The 15896-nt window shown below is 36.7% G+C and overlaps 1 protein-coding gene across 2 annotated transcripts in view; it reads left to right on the top strand.

Moving 5' to 3' along the window:
- LOC131155103 (nodulin homeobox) overlaps positions 1-15896 on the top strand; it is an 89387-nt gene that overhangs the window by 20987 nt on the left and 52504 nt on the right. The window lies entirely within an intron of this gene.

The raw sequence follows: 15896 nt of genomic DNA, 5'->3' as shown, positions 1-15896 counted from the left end.
GGGGAGCGTATTTGCTTTTTGGGAGTATCATTGGGTGGGGTAAATGCCTTTGGCTAGTACTTTCCCTCATCTTTCGTTTATCAAATGTTCATGACACCCCAATTTCTGCTTTTCTTATTTTGCAAGAAGATGTGCATTCTTGGAACTTCCATTTTGGGAGAAATCTAAATGAGGGAGAGATTAATGAGATGGTTCTTTTGACCAGGTTGCTCGATCCTTTTCATGTTTATTTGGGGAGTGACAATAGGGTTTGGAGTTTAGATCCTTCTAGGGAGTTCTCTTGTAAATCTTTTTTCGCCTACTTGATTTGTGATTCTACTTCGGATTCTTTTGCTTTGTATCCTTTGATTTGGAATGCTAAAGCTCCCTAAAAAGTAAAAGATTTCATTTGGACTGCGATACTTGAAAGAATTAATACCAATGATTTGCTTTAGAAGGGAAGACCTAATAAGGCTCTGTCCCTTGACATTTGTGTCCTTTGCACGAGGAGGGAAGAGACTTGTGCACACTTCTTTCTTTGTTGCTCTTTCATGTCGGCTATTTGGAGTAAGTTATTTGGTGTATTTGGTGAAAATTGGGTCTGTCCATAGACTTTAAAGGCCATTTATACCATAACGTTTAGGGGTTTTGTCAAAGGATAGCAAAGCTTTATGGCGTTGCACTGTTATGGCTATTATATGGTGTGTTTGGTTAGAAAGGAACACTAGAATATTCAAAGGTGTCACTACTACTAACAATTTTCTTTGGAGTAGAGCAGTATATCTTGCATCGCTGTGGGTGTCAGCAAATGGGGTTTTTCATCATGTTTCTCTGGAAGACTTGCAGTGGGATTGGTTGGCCCTGTTACATTGAGTTTAGTTTTCTGTTAGGTTGCATTTTTTGTAACTAGTTTTAATTTATGTAAAGGGAGGATTTCTTAGTCTCCCTGTCTTTTCTTTTCTCTTTTCCTTGCTCTTTTGATTTTTCTGATGAACATTCCTCTCTCTTTTAATACAATTCTTAGTTTATAAAAAAAAAAAAAGAAAAAATAATGACCAAGTAGTCAAACTACAATTTCCCAGGTTGTCAAGCCATAAGTTCCTAGTTAGCCACACTTTTCAAAGTACCTGCAACACAATTCCAAGAATAGTTTATTGAACAAGACTCAAAATAAATTAATGAGTTGTAATAAATGACTTCTATTAATGATTATTTTAGTCATTAGCATTATTATTATGTTAGTATTATATTAATAAGTGAGAACTAGTAAGGGTATTGGAATGTACTTGACGTATATTATAAATAGACGGAAAGACCTTTCGTTGTGATTAGGTCTTCTGTTTTACCTAAAAACTTAAAATGGTATTAGAGCAAGATCCAACCTAAACCTTACCACCCCCACCATACCAAACCCTAAACTTGATCATCCTAGAAAAATCAGCCAGTATAGGAGGATGAACCTCACTCCTACAGCCTAGAAACCAGTCTAGGGATTGCCCAAAAACCAGCAGTTACTGGAAAATACCCTGGCCATTGCACCTTGGCCCTTGCTGCCCTTCTTAGAACTATCAAAATCCTTAAATGTTTCACAAAAACAGCCACATAGCCCGTCACAGAACCCTCCAATCTGTAATTCTGTGAAATCCCATTGTCGGAAACCTCCCCATGCACCCCCATGTGCCTGATTGTCGGTAGTCCTGACCCCATGCATTGGCACGTGAGACAACTTCTTGACCTGTTTTCGCTTCAATTTTTTTCTAGAATGCCCTGATTTATTCCATAGGCCATAATAACAAGTTGTTGCTCATGTTATTCTTTTTTTAAAATTTTTTTTCTTGTTCTAAGATCCAACCTTTTTTCAGTTGTGCACTTGTGAATCCGTTAGTTGTTGTTCAATATTATTGAAGGCCATAAGTGAGTCTATTGGAGCAGTGGCAGTGTTCATATGTTCATTTTGTGGGGCTGTGGCAACATTATATCAGTTTGTTGGTGACTTATCCGTGGTTGTTTCGGTGGTTCACTTTGTTCGTGGTTGTTCTGGTTAGTTTGACTGTTCATCTTGTTTTCTCACTTGTATAGTTTGTGTGTGTTGGGATGGAGTCTATGAATCCCAAAAGTATGTTTCCTTCATCACTGCCACATATAACAATCGAAAATTGGGTGGTAAGAATTATGTTCAGTGGTATAAGGCTGTTAAGGTCTGTTTGACAAGATTAGGTAAATTTGACCACTTGTTCCAATTTGGGCCCTTTGATGAGAAGAGAAAAGAAGTGTGCAATCAGAAAGATGCATTGTTGTTTCCCTTTTTTGGAACTCAATGGAACCTTAGATTGCACAAATGTGCATGCATCTAGGTGTATGCAAGGAGATGTGGGATTATGTCAAGCTTCTGTACTCCAGTAACATTACATGTCTTTACGATCTATTCCTGGAGTACTTTCAATTACAATGAGAATCTAAGAGTGTTAAAGAGTACTTTGCAGAGATGAAGTGTAGTCACGAGGAGCTTAATATTATGCAGCCTATAGCAACTGATGTCTGCTGATAACAATTCTTTGTCTTCTAGTGGGTTTGAAACCCGATTTGAGGCCGTCTGGTCCTAGATACTTGGTAGCGCAGAGTTGCCATCCTTTGCTGATGTTTATTCTTGCACTCTTTGTGCATCCTCTAGTGCACATTCTCTGCCCTTTCATCTAGTTTTTCACCCTTGGCTTTGAGAGGATTGTTTTTGTTACATAGGGTGATTTCAATTTTCAACCAAGCTGCCATAGAAGTTCATGAGGTGTTTCAAGTGGCCACAGTGGAAGAGATGAATGAGGTAAAGGTCCTCTTGGCAAGTTCGCTCATTGTGGACGAGGAGGTCATACTATTGAGTTGTGTTGTGATCTCCACGGTAAACCTCTTCTTGTTGTCAATGCAACCACCACTGTTTCCATACTTTGGGGCCCAAGTGAGGAGCAACATGCCATATCTAGTCAGAGGAAGAGTATTCCAAATTCTAGCAGTATATAGCATCCCAGCAAGCTTCCCTTCCCATTGCATCCCTTGCTCAAATAGGTAACCCTACAACTAAAGTACTTCTCGTCCTAGTCCTTGGCTTATAGATTCAGCTGCCACTGGTCATATAACAATTTTACCTAATTTCTTCTCTACTCTTCAATATCCTAAAAACTTACCTTGTGTTAACCTTGTTGATGGATCCACCACTGTGTTAAGGGAATAGTGACTATAAATCCGACTTCCTCTATTTCTCTTCCTTCAATTTGTATATTTTGAAGTTCCCTTTCAATATTGTATTTGTTAGCAAGATTTTCTAAATTCATGGATTGTTCAATAACAATCCTCCCTAATTTTGTACTCATTCAAGATTTTAAGGTGAGGAAGACAATTGGCAGAGGGCGTGAAGCTAGTGGACTTTACCACTTTGAGCTTTTGTCTCCTACCATTTGCATTGCTGCTGCCACATCGCTTCAAATCCATTCTTGCCTCGGTCATCCTTCATTGAAAAATTTAAAACTATTAGTTTCTACTTTGAATCTGATGTCTAGTCTTGAGTGTGAGTCTTGTTAGTTGGGAAAGCATCATCATGTTCCTCTTGTTGCTTGAGTCAATAAACAGGCAACAAGCCTTTTCATGTTAGTCCAATATGACGTTTGAGGTCCTAGTTGGGTTGTGTCCAAGTTAGGTTTCCGATATTTTGTAACCTTTGTTAATGATTATTCAAGGATGACTTGACTCTGTTTAATAAAAGATTGTTCTAAGTTATTTCACATATTTTGTGCCTTCTATTCTGTAAAGACTCAATTTGGTTTGCCAGTTCAAATACTTTGGAGTGATAATGGTAAAGAGTAGTTCATTACTTAATTAACTACTTATATGACTTAGTTTGGTTTTGTTCATTAGTCATCTTGTGCCGACACGCCTCAACAATACAGGGTTGCAAAGTGGAATAATAGGCATATCCCTAAAGTCACTTGCACCTTACTTTATCAAATGTATGTTACTAAAGTGTTTTAGAGTGATGTTGTACTCATTGCTTGTTATCTTGTCAACACCATGCCATCCTCTATTTTTGGTAGTGAAATCTCCCACTCTGTAATTCTCCTTTGGTTCTCTTTACCTCCTCATATATTTGGGTGTGTCCTTTGTTCATTAGCTAACCTTGGAGTGGATCAATTAGATCCTTGTTCTATAAAATGTCTTTCTAGGCTACTCGTGTACTTAAAAGGCATATCTTTGTTATAATCCTACTATGTATTTTGTTTTTGCCGATGTTACCTTTTTTGAGTCTACACCATACTACTCCTACTCCTAGAGCTCTTTTGACCTCAATGAGTCTTTTCCATGGTTTTAAATTGCGGTAGCGGGTAGCGTAACGTAACGGTAATAGGTGTAATGGGAAGCAGGAGTAGTGGATGTTACATAACGGGAAGCGGGTGTAACGGCCGTGAATTTTTTTGAAGCACACACAACCTTGTGCATATTAGCGTACTTGCATGTTTTAAGCTTTTGACCATTCTTAGAAGGGGTTTTAGTGTATTTTGGACCCTTTAGTTCGAGTAACTAAGTTATTTGGTAAGGGCAACAAGTTTACATTTGTCTTAAACCATCATTGATAGAAAATTACGCGTGTTCGTATTTATACTTCTCATTGTTCTTATCTGTGATAAATTCTTATGTGTGCTAAATGAATTAATAAAATAAAATACATTATACACTCCATTAGTCTATTAGACACATAAGACATACGAATAATATAAATATAAAATAGCTAGAAAAGAAAGAAGGTTGAAGTTGAAAAATAAAGAACATAAATATCACATTACTAATATTATTAAAAAAAAATTCCTAACAAGTTAGTATTTTGAAATTGTTGATTAATGCATCTATTGTGAGTATTTAAAGAAAAAGTAAATTTTGTATCATTGTCATCCCCGTTATAATCTTTTCCCCCTCTTGCCACTTGGTATATTGAGAATGATATATGAAAGAGAGAGAAAAAGTAAAAAATAAAATATTTTTTTGGTGTAACAATCTTGTAGCGGTTACGTAACGGCCGTAGCGGCCTTTACGTAACGGTCGCGGTCCGTAACGGCCGCTACGGCTGTGATTTTTCTTCCCACCGATTTCGCGGTGTGTAACGGTATCGGTAACCCAAAAAACCTTTACGTAACGGCGTTACGTAACGGTTGCGGCCTTTATTTAAAACCATGGTCTTTTCTTCTGCCTAATCTTCCAAGTTCTAGTTTTTTGTCCTTACCTAGTCTTGTAGTTGTGTCTCCATGTAGTTTGAGTCTTTGTCATCACCTCGATCATTTAATTTGTAGGTGTATTCATGATGGTGGCTCCAAGGAAGAGAGTCCCCTCCAGCTTCTACTGTTACACCTTTTTGGTTTCCTTGTCAAATGATCATATTTCCCACAATGTTGATCCTCCCATTGTTGTGTAGAAAGGTAAGCAGACATGTAGACAACATTCCATCTCTAACTTTATTTGCTATGACTTCTTGTCACCCTCTATCATTGTTTGTTACTGCTTTATCCTTTGTTGCTGCTCTTGCTAAATTTGTTTCTGAAGCCTTAGCCCACTCTAGGTGGAAGAATGCAATGGTTGAAAAGATGAGTGCATTATAGGAAAATGATACTTCGAAACTGTTATCTCTTCTTCTTGATAAATCTATGGTTGGTTGTTGTTTTGTACTATGAAAGTCAACTCTAATGGTTTTGTGGCTCGTTTGAAGGCACTTCTTGCTTCTAAGGGATATACTTAGGTGTATGGTTTGGATTATTCAGACACATTCTCCCCAGTCGCCAAACTTACCTCAATGTCTGTTCATCTCCTTGGGCACCACTTGTCATTGGCCTCTGTATCAATTAGATGTGAGAATCCTTCCTGCATGGTGATCTTGAGGAGGAAGTGATCTATATGGAGCAACCACTTGGGTTTGGTCTCGAAGTAGTCAGTGTTAGTGTGTCGATTCAAGAAGTCACCAATTATATGTGAAGAATGTCTTCTTGCATGGCGATCTTGAGGAGGAGGTTGAAGCAACCACTTGGGTTTGGTCTTGGAGGAGTCAGCATTAGTGTGTCAATTCAAGAAGTCATTTTATGGTTTAAAACAATCTCTTAGAGCATGGTTCGATTGTTTCAATGCCGTAGTACTTGAGTCTGGCCTTCAATAGTGTGTAGTGGATCACTCTATTTTTATCATCATACTCGATTGGCTAGGATTCTTATTATTGTGCATGTGGATGGTATTGTAATTTTAGGTGATGATTATCAAGGTATTCAAGGCCTAAAACATTTTCTACAGACTAAGCTTCAGACCAAAGATTTGGGATCATTGAAGTACTACTTGGGCATAGAAGTATCTAGATCTTATATGGGAACTGTTTTATCACAGAGGAAGTATGTTCTTGATCTTTTGGTGAGATTAGGTTCTTGGGATCCAAACTTGTTGATACACCCATGTTTTAACAGCAAGTTAGTGTTGGATATGGGTGATTTTTGCCTAGAAAGTTGAATTATCTCAATCACTTGTCTGGATATATCTTTTGCAACAATTGTTATGAGTCAATTTGTGGATTTTCAAAGGACAAGTCATTGGAATGCAGTAATTCATATCTTGAGATATCTCAAAGGTGTATCTGGGAGAGGTCTCTTATATTGAGATTAGGGTCACATGTATATTTAGGTATATATTGATGTGGATTAGGCTGGATCACCTTCAAGCAGATGATCCACAACAAGGTACTATGTCTTTGTTGGTGGTGATTTGATTTTCTGGTAGAGTAAGAAACAAACTGTATTAGTTCAAGTGTTGTGTCATAGGGTTATGGCTCACACTACATGTCAACTTTTTTTGTTGAAAAACATGTTGGAAGTGTTGAGTTTTCTATTTTCTTAGTCTATGGAGTTGATTTGTGATCATCTAGTTGCTATTTCATATTGCCTCCAACCCGATTTTCCATGAGCAGAACAAAACACATTGAAGTTGATAGCCACTTTGTTCGAGAGACTTGTGTAGAAGCTTATTACAACCACTTATGTGAAGTCTGATATGTAGCTTGCTAACTTGTTTACTAAAGCTTTGGGGGCTGCTTATGTTAAATTCATTTGTAATAAGCGAGGAGCGTATGATATCTATGCTCTAGATTGAGGGGGAGTGTTAATGGTTATTTTAGTCATTTAGCAATCCTAGTGTGTTAGTGTTATGTTAATAATGATAGTAAATATATTATGGTCATTGGTATGAGTTCTTTCCCAATTTCCCACTAGCAATCTATGAAAAAATCTAGAATGACAATCACCATCTCTTATCCATTTAAACTTTGTCTTCTGCCTCCAAACTTCTCATTTCCTTAAAGATTACCTCATCCAATTCATTCTTCAAAGAAACCCTTCTTGCCTCCTCCTCCTTGAGAGAGTAATACCTTCTGCCTTTCTATCTAATTTTCCATTTCACCTAAAATACTAGTCTTTTTAAATCTAATATCTCCAAACACCTTTCTATTCCACCCTTTCAATTTTTCTTTCAACCTCTTAAATTTCTTCATTAGTCTAGACTCCTCCTACCCGCTTTCCACACCCTCACTTCAAGAATTCCTTACCAAAGGTTGGAAAGAACGATGATCCAGCAACATATTTTCAAACCTAAAAGGAGTGGGACCCCAAGATACCTTACTTGATTTCAATAAAATAGGAAAATGATTGTAGGTGGGTCTATGTAATATGACTTGGGAAAGATTAGGAAACTCTTCTTCCCACTCATTGGAAAACAAGAACCTGTCAATTCTACTAGCTACTTCCCTAGCTCCACCCACCGACCACAAAAAATTAGCATTTCCCTAAGGGAGATCCCTCAAACCATACTCCTTAATTACCACATCAAACTTCTGCATAGTTGCGGTAACCCTACCTCCACCCTTCTTCTCCCAAGGGAACCTCACTGCGTTAAATTCACCGCTCATAATACACCTAGGTGAGCAAAAGCCAGAGATGCAATAAAACTCATCCTAGAAAGAGCCTTAAGAGTAGGACAGAAAGAGGAAAAAGAAACCTAGTAGACTCTCCATTGTGGTAATAGGACGAGTATCCCACAACACAAAAATGCCACTCGTGACCCCCAAAAGGTTACATAAACCCAATCCTTTTTGTGCTCTTTTGAATCCCCCTAATGACCTCCTTGTCAACTAATTCAAGTTTAGTCTCTTGGATCAATACAATATCGGGAGAATTCCTAAGTCAGAACCTCCCTAATCGTTCTCCTCTTCTAACATCCCCTAAACCCCTAACGTTCAAGCTAATAATCTTCATAATCTTACACATTTACCCCCTCTCTCGATACCCTTTCCATCCCCATCATTGATGGAAGAAGACAAATTATTTAATTCTTTTTGCATCTTCTTCCTTTTCCGCTCATAAGTTTTTGGACTCATGCCCAACCTAAGCTCAACTCCAGCAAGACTCACTAATTTCAATCCCATGTCATTTAGGAGCTTGTTTGGGTCTCTATAGTCCCTCTCACTAGCCTCTAGGCCAAAATCAGAGACACTGCCCCCGGCAGATCCCTCCTTGTGGTGTAAAGCATTAGAAGAAAAATAGGACTGGACAGGATGGGGAATTTTCAGGTTCCATAGAATTTAGATTGTCCATACTCCCTAGGACTGCTACCTCTTCATCATTATCCATCCTATCATTGGAAGGAATATCAACAACATACACCTTATCAAGATTAGACTCAGTAATAGGGGACAGACCCCTTGAGTAAAATCTAAAATCTGGCCTAAATTGTGCTTGGTAGTACCTTCTAGCCCTTACCCAATGCTAGAGGACAGTAGAGAACTCTCTTCTCCTGCACATTGAATTTCAATTGAGGATTTCTTGTTCCAAGTTACTCTTCGTCCCTTTCATTTGAAAAAAAGATCTTTTGAAAGTTCTGCCCAGTTGTCTTCTCCTTCCATATCTATCTTATCTCTCAACTAATCGACTAGGAAGCTGTTATCAGAATCGCAGAAACTGCTTAAGTTGTCTTGAATCTGAGCACACCTTGCCATCACTAATCTCATCCCCATGTGCACCCTCAATGTCTACTGGATATAGAGACATTATAGAGACCACTCTCCACTCCCTTGTTGCTACATGGTTCAATTTCCAAATGGGTGCTGACATCTTTTGCTATGTAGACTTATTTTCCTATTCATCTTTTTTGTCCCTCTTCAGATGCTCTTGGTCTATATACTCTACAGCCCCTTTAGCTTTATCAGCCTAAAAAAAACTTTAAAGTAAGATCTTTGAGAACATCAATATTACACCCATCTATGTTCTTCTGGTACTTTTCGCTAGAATCAGTTTCTTCCAAATTGATTCAAGTAAAAGGACCTCTAGACTCGGTCAATTTTCGGTCCCTAGTCAATTTTCGGCCCCTAGTCAATTTTCAGCCCTTAGTATCTTCATCTCTACTACTTCCATTATCGATTGGCTCTGGGTTACTAAGCCCATTTCCTTTTCATCTAAGGGAGGTAGATTGCCCATTTGAGTTAGGCTTCGCCCATTTTCCCTTTTTTCTTTGATGATCCATTTAGTAATTGTTTTAAAAGGCCCATTAGTGTCGGGTCCAAATCTCCCTCTCCCGTGCCCAGTATTTAAGTCAATAACAAATTTAAAAACTAATTTGGGAAGGGAAGTTAGCATTTACTCGCTAAAATCACGGAATCTCTCCTTCCTAAACCTCTCCTCCCCATTGTTGGCATGTTACCGACAACTTTTGTGAAAGATCACATCTCCAATTGTCTTGAACCCCATTGCTTCATCACCTACCTCTCGTGATGTATTAGGTTCAAGGAACCATACTCTCTACATCTAGTAGCAAGGTCTTCATCGTGTTTAGACAAGAGCTTCAGTAGGGCTTCAAAGAAGCTTCTCCAATCTTCTTATTCTTGCTTTTAGGGTCCGCATAGAACCTACTACTCTCTTCCTACGAACCCCTTCTCTAGGTGAAGGAATCTCCCCTTTACATTGGATCGCAATTTGATCGAGGCGATGTGCCTTTGCCTTTAAAATATAAGCCTCCTTGATTGAGCTCTTCGACTCCTTGATTCCCTTTGCAGATCAACCCAAGTGACTTGATGATCACATAAATTCATCTTTCCTCAATAAGATATAAGAAAAGATTCTCCCGAAAAACTCCAAATTTGGAGGACTGAGTGCTTAATGTGATTTGCGCAAAAGATCGTCGGTTCCACCCTGAGGAGTGTCCTCCCAATTGGAACGCCTTCCTCGAATTGCTACCTAAATCCGCACCCACTATTTCTGCCATGTTTTGCCTTTTGATTTTATTCAATTTGCGGTCGTTTCATGTTTGGCGTCGTGTTTGCCATTGTATGTTTTATTATAATTGTTCTTATTAATGTTTATTTATAACATATGACTTATGACTATCATATTAATTTATGTTAAAAATGATATTAGTAATTATACTAAAAATTGTAATTTATTTAATGTTAATTTAAATGAATATGTTTCTTCTTCATTTTTGAATTGAATTATATTTCATTAATAACTAACATGTCATAGAACATATCAAAATAATTTATGATTATTTTAAATATTTTAATATAAAATATTAATATTTTCTAATAAAAATTCCATTGATAATTATGTTAGTTATTTTTTAATTAAATTTACTTTTTCTACCAAGTAATACAATATAATATTATTATTTTTTGATTCACAATAATCTTGCTATTAATGTATATTTATAACATATGATTACCTCATTAATATTTATGTTTAAAATAGTATCAATAATTAAATTAAAAAAATTAACTTATTTAATGTTAATTTTGATTAATAGATAGTTTTTTTATTCATTTTAGAATTGAATTATATTTCATAAATAATTAATATGTTATAATACATAATAAAATAATATATGATTTTTTTCTAATATATTTTAAATTAAAAATATTAATACTTTTAAGAAAAAAAATTAATTGATAATCATGTTAATTATTTTTAATTAAAATTTAAATATTTTCTATTAAGTAATATAATATAATATTATTGTTTTTCAATTAACAATAATCCTGTTCTTAATATATATTTATAACGTATGAGTATCATAAAAGTTCTTCTTCATCATTCCAAAATTGAATTATGCTTCATCAATAATTGATTTGTTATAATTAATAAGAAAATAGCATATGATTGTTTTCTAATATATTGTTTATAATTACAAAATTGCCACTAAAATTTTTATATATTTACAAAATTGACTTACTACTTATGAACAGTACCCATTTATAACTGCTAAAAAGTTATCTTTCATTGCTTCTCAAAGCTCACTTAAGAAGTTCTCAGAAAAGTAGTTCTGTAAAAACACTTTTTGCAAGAAGTACTTGCCACTGTACTAGCCAAAAACCACTTTTTTTTTTTGGGTGTAAAAGTGCTTATTTTAATTAATTAGTGCTATAAGCACTTATTTTTTAAGTGCTCCCAAATGGAGGCCAAATCACCTTATGCCATAGGGAATCAACTTCGAAAGGGAACTTTCAAAGCCACTTGCCTATAAAGGAGACGTTTTGGGATACCGAATTCTTGAAACCTTTTCCGCCAATTTGCACGATCAAGGGCATTCTCCTCAACTATATTAAGAGCTATTAAATCCTTTCTCAATATCTCACTCTATGTTATTTTAGGTCTACCCTTACCCTTTTACTTCCATTGATAATAACTAGCTCACTACTACTCACTAATGCATTGTGTAAGGGTCTCGAGCCCAACTATGGTGAGGTATTGTCCGCTTTGGCCCATTGGCCTCACAATTTTTTCCTTTAAAAGGCGCTTCACATTGTTGGCATCTGAACCATCCTTATAAGCCCAAGATCTCCATAGTACATATTTGATGTGGAACCGCAACATGCTCTTCTGTTCAATCTCTGACGCCCTCGTCAAAGTGACCCACACCTCTGTGTTGGATTCATCCGCATGATAGTACCCATAGGGTGGCTCTGATACAAAAAATAATGATCTTGGAATCTCGGATCCACCCATGTAATAGTACCCCTAGGGTGGCTCCAATATCAAATTTAATGGTCTCAAGCCCAACTGCGTGAGATATTGTTTGTTTTGGCCCACTCGCCTCATGATTTTGTCCTATAAAAGGTGCTTCACATGGTTGGCGTCTAAACCATCCTTATAAGCCCAAGATCTCCCTAGTACACATCTAATGTGGGATCGTGACATGCTCACCCATCCGATCTTTGATGCCCTTGCCAGAGTGGCTCACACCTTTGTGTTGGATCCACCCATGTTATAGTACTCCTAGGGTGGCTTTGATATCAAATGTAATGGTTTCGAGCCCAACTACGGTGAGGTATTATCCACTTTGGCCTATTGGCCTCACGGTTTTGTCCTATAAGAGGTGCTTCACATAGTTGGCATCTGAACCATCCTTATGAGTCCAATACCTCCCTAGTACACATTGTTATAAGCTCTGCTTAGCCTGCGTTTCAAATGACCAAAACATCTAAGTCGCTTCTCCCTTATCTTCTACTAGTGCTATGCCAAACTTATTGCAAAGATGTTTGTTCCCTTAAATTTATCTTTTGTTATACCACTTATCCACCTTAGCATTTGCATTTTGGCGACTTTTACTTTTTGGATATGTTATTTTTTATTTGCCTAACATTTTGATCCATAGAGAATTCCTGGTCTTACAACTATCCTATAGAACTTTCCTTTAAATTTTAATGGTATTCTATGATCACACAGCACGGCTGCAATACTCGTCTATTTTACCCAACCTGCTTTTAACTTTACGTGTTACATCCTCTTTAGTTTCTCCTTCTGCTTGCATAATGGATCCAAGGTATTGGAATCTACTAGTGTTATTAATTTCTTGATTATCAAGTTTAATCTTATCATCAATATTCCTCCTTACATGGCTGAAATTACATTTCATATGTTTTGTCTTATTCCTACTTATTCTAAAAACCTCTAGACCCAAAATTTGTGCTCCAAAGTTTTAACTTATACTCCAACCCACTCCTACTTTTATCAATCAAAACAACATCATTTGCAAACAACATATACCAAGAGATCTCGTTTTGAATATTCCTAGCGAGTTCATCATTCACTAAAGTGAAAAGGTATGGTTTGATAACCATACCCTTTAAGCCACGGTAAATTTAAACTACTTTGAAAATTAGCATGACTTGCTTTGTTTTGCATTAAACAAGTTCATACTAGCAATGTTGTTCATAAATTGAGTTGTGTTAACTGATATTGGGAATTCCTTTTCTTATTAGTGGTAGGAGGGGCCTAGATGAAAGCAAATTATGAGGGATATGCTAGAACATAAATAACAGAAGAGTTGGGACAGAGAGAAAAAAAACATGATGGGGCATGCTGAAACTAAGTGTAGCACCTGGCAGCACTACAAACCAGCAGCACCCACCTGGCAGCTCTGAAAACCAGCAGCAGACACCTAGAGCACAGATGGCAATGTTGCAGGACCCTTGTTGCCACTAGCTGTTGCAGTCCTGCCATCTTTCCAGGCTACAAGGAGACACTTGGCAAGCAGCTGGCAGCAAATAGTTGCTGTCTTGACCTTTCCAGCCCCATAGAGCAGCCTCAACACTGAAAAGAATACTACAAACTCTTGTTGTCAATCTCCTAGGCATAAAACCAAATTGATTCTTTGAGACCCTCGTTTCTATCTTATTCTTTGTTCAATTACCTTTCCATCATATGATTCATAAGTTTGATTTCACGATAGTTGTTATAGTTTTGAATATCATTTTTGTTTTTGTATATAGGTATTAACGTGCTTTTCCTCCATTCCGCCGACATTTTCTTGGTTTTTATAATAGTGTTGAATAGATTATTAACCATATACTTCCATTATCCCCCTAAACATTTCCAAACTTCAATTGGGATGTTATCCGATCCTATAGATTTTCCACTTTTCATCTTTTTTAAAGCCATCTTCACTTCTATAATGCTAATTTTGTGAATAAATCTCATATTTTTTGTCTTTTCCTTATTTGTTACTTCCAAGTTCAAACTTTCAATTTTGTTTTCATTAAACAACACATTAAAGTATCTCCGCCACCTTTCTTTTATCTTTTCTTCTTTAACCAAGACGTTATCATTCTCATCTTTTATGCATTTACATTAGCTATATCTTTGAGGGTGGGCCTTCTCGATGGTGCGGTTGCTCCTTTGTGATTGGTTGGTCATGAGAGTCCAATGAAACAGTCTCTCTGCATAAAAGCAAGGGTATCCATACACTATGACAGCCTTCCCCCTATCCTTGTGAAGTAGGGAGCCTTGTGGCCCAGGCATCACCCCCCCTCCCCCCTCCTTTTTTTTTTTTTTTACATTAACTAAATCATTGCAGCTTCGTTCTCTAACTCTATGAAGTTTATGTATGTTTCTAACCCCTTCTTTTGTATCTAGTCTAGCTTATAAATAATCATAAGCTCTACGTTTAGCTTCCCTAATGATCTTTTTTGCATCTTTGTACTTTTCAAGGTTTTCTATGTTTCTACAATTTTGCCATGTTTTATACCAAATGCTTTTTTGTCTTTACGGCTTTTTGGACATCTTGATCTCACCACCAACTTTATTTACTACTCGACAATCTTCCTTCAGATTCGCCTAGAATCTGTTTTGCTGTCTTTTTAATAGAGCTAACCATCCTATTCTACAATATGTTCGCATCTACCTTGTCTCCTATTGTCCAATCACCCTCTTTGATCACTTGATCTTTAAATTTTACTATATTTTCTCCCTTTATCCTCCACCACCTAGTCCTCTTGCATTGATTTATGTTGCTCCTTCTTTTCCATTTTTTAAAACAAATATCTAATAGTAGAATTCTATGTTGTGTGGTTAGTTGTTCACTTGGGATAACTTTACAATTCTTACATGATAAACAATCCTCCATCCCAGTTTAGAAAAAAAATATATCTAACCTTTATCTTGTCCACTCTTAAAAGTTATTAAGTCTTCTTCTCTTTTCTTAAAGCCGGTATTCATTATAACCATATCATAGGACATGGCAAAATCTAAAATTGTATCATCAGGCTCATTTTTATCTCCATATCCATTGCCTCTATGCATCCTCTCACAACCTTTATTATCTTTTCCATGACCATTCAAATCAACTCCTATGAATGTTTTTTCTGCCCTTGGTATCTTTTTTATAATACCATCCACATCTTCCCATCTCTTTTAAGGTTTTCTGCTAAGCCTAGTTGGGGAACATATGTGCTACTGACATTTATTATCTCTAGGCCTAGAATTTTCTTGATGTTAATGATCCTATCCCTATTCTTTTAACATTTACTACATTATCTTTTTTTCTTTGTCTACAATGATTCCCACCCCATTTTTATGTTTTTTTTTTTTAGTGTACCAAAGTTTAAGTCTTTGATTTTTCGTTTTCTCTAGCTTTCTTCCCTGCCACTTAGTTTCTTGAGGGTAAAAACAACAACACAACAAAACCAAGCCTTAGTCCCACTAAGTGGGGTCGGCTAAGTTTCTTGAGGGTAGATTACGTTAATTTTTATTTTGATCATTGTGTCTTCTATCACCATGCTTTTGCCTGTAACTGTCCAAATATTCCAAGTTGCTAATCTAGTCCTAGTTTCCTATACCAACTTCTTAATCCTTTCCCTGTCTAGAATGACCCAACCTAGCCCACCCTTGTCCATTTTTCACAACACTCGAGTGGTGTAAGTGCAACGTGTTGCTCACATGGGATGCTCTAATGAATAATTGGTAAGGATTCATATCATGCAGATCTGGCAAGTTTACACTGGCTGTCAACTACCTAACACACACTACTCCTTTTTATCTGAGCTTGGGACTAATATTACTTGCTTAGTATTGATAATGGTATGACAAAAT

This window comes from Malania oleifera, chromosome 5 (assembly GCF_029873635.1).
Source record: "Malania oleifera isolate guangnan ecotype guangnan chromosome 5, ASM2987363v1, whole genome shotgun sequence".
In the NCBI taxonomy this organism is placed as follows: domain Eukaryota; kingdom Viridiplantae; phylum Streptophyta; class Magnoliopsida; order Santalales; family Ximeniaceae; genus Malania; species Malania oleifera.
Note: the sequence above shows the minus strand (reverse complement) of the source record. Positions and strands in the feature narration are given on the sequence as shown.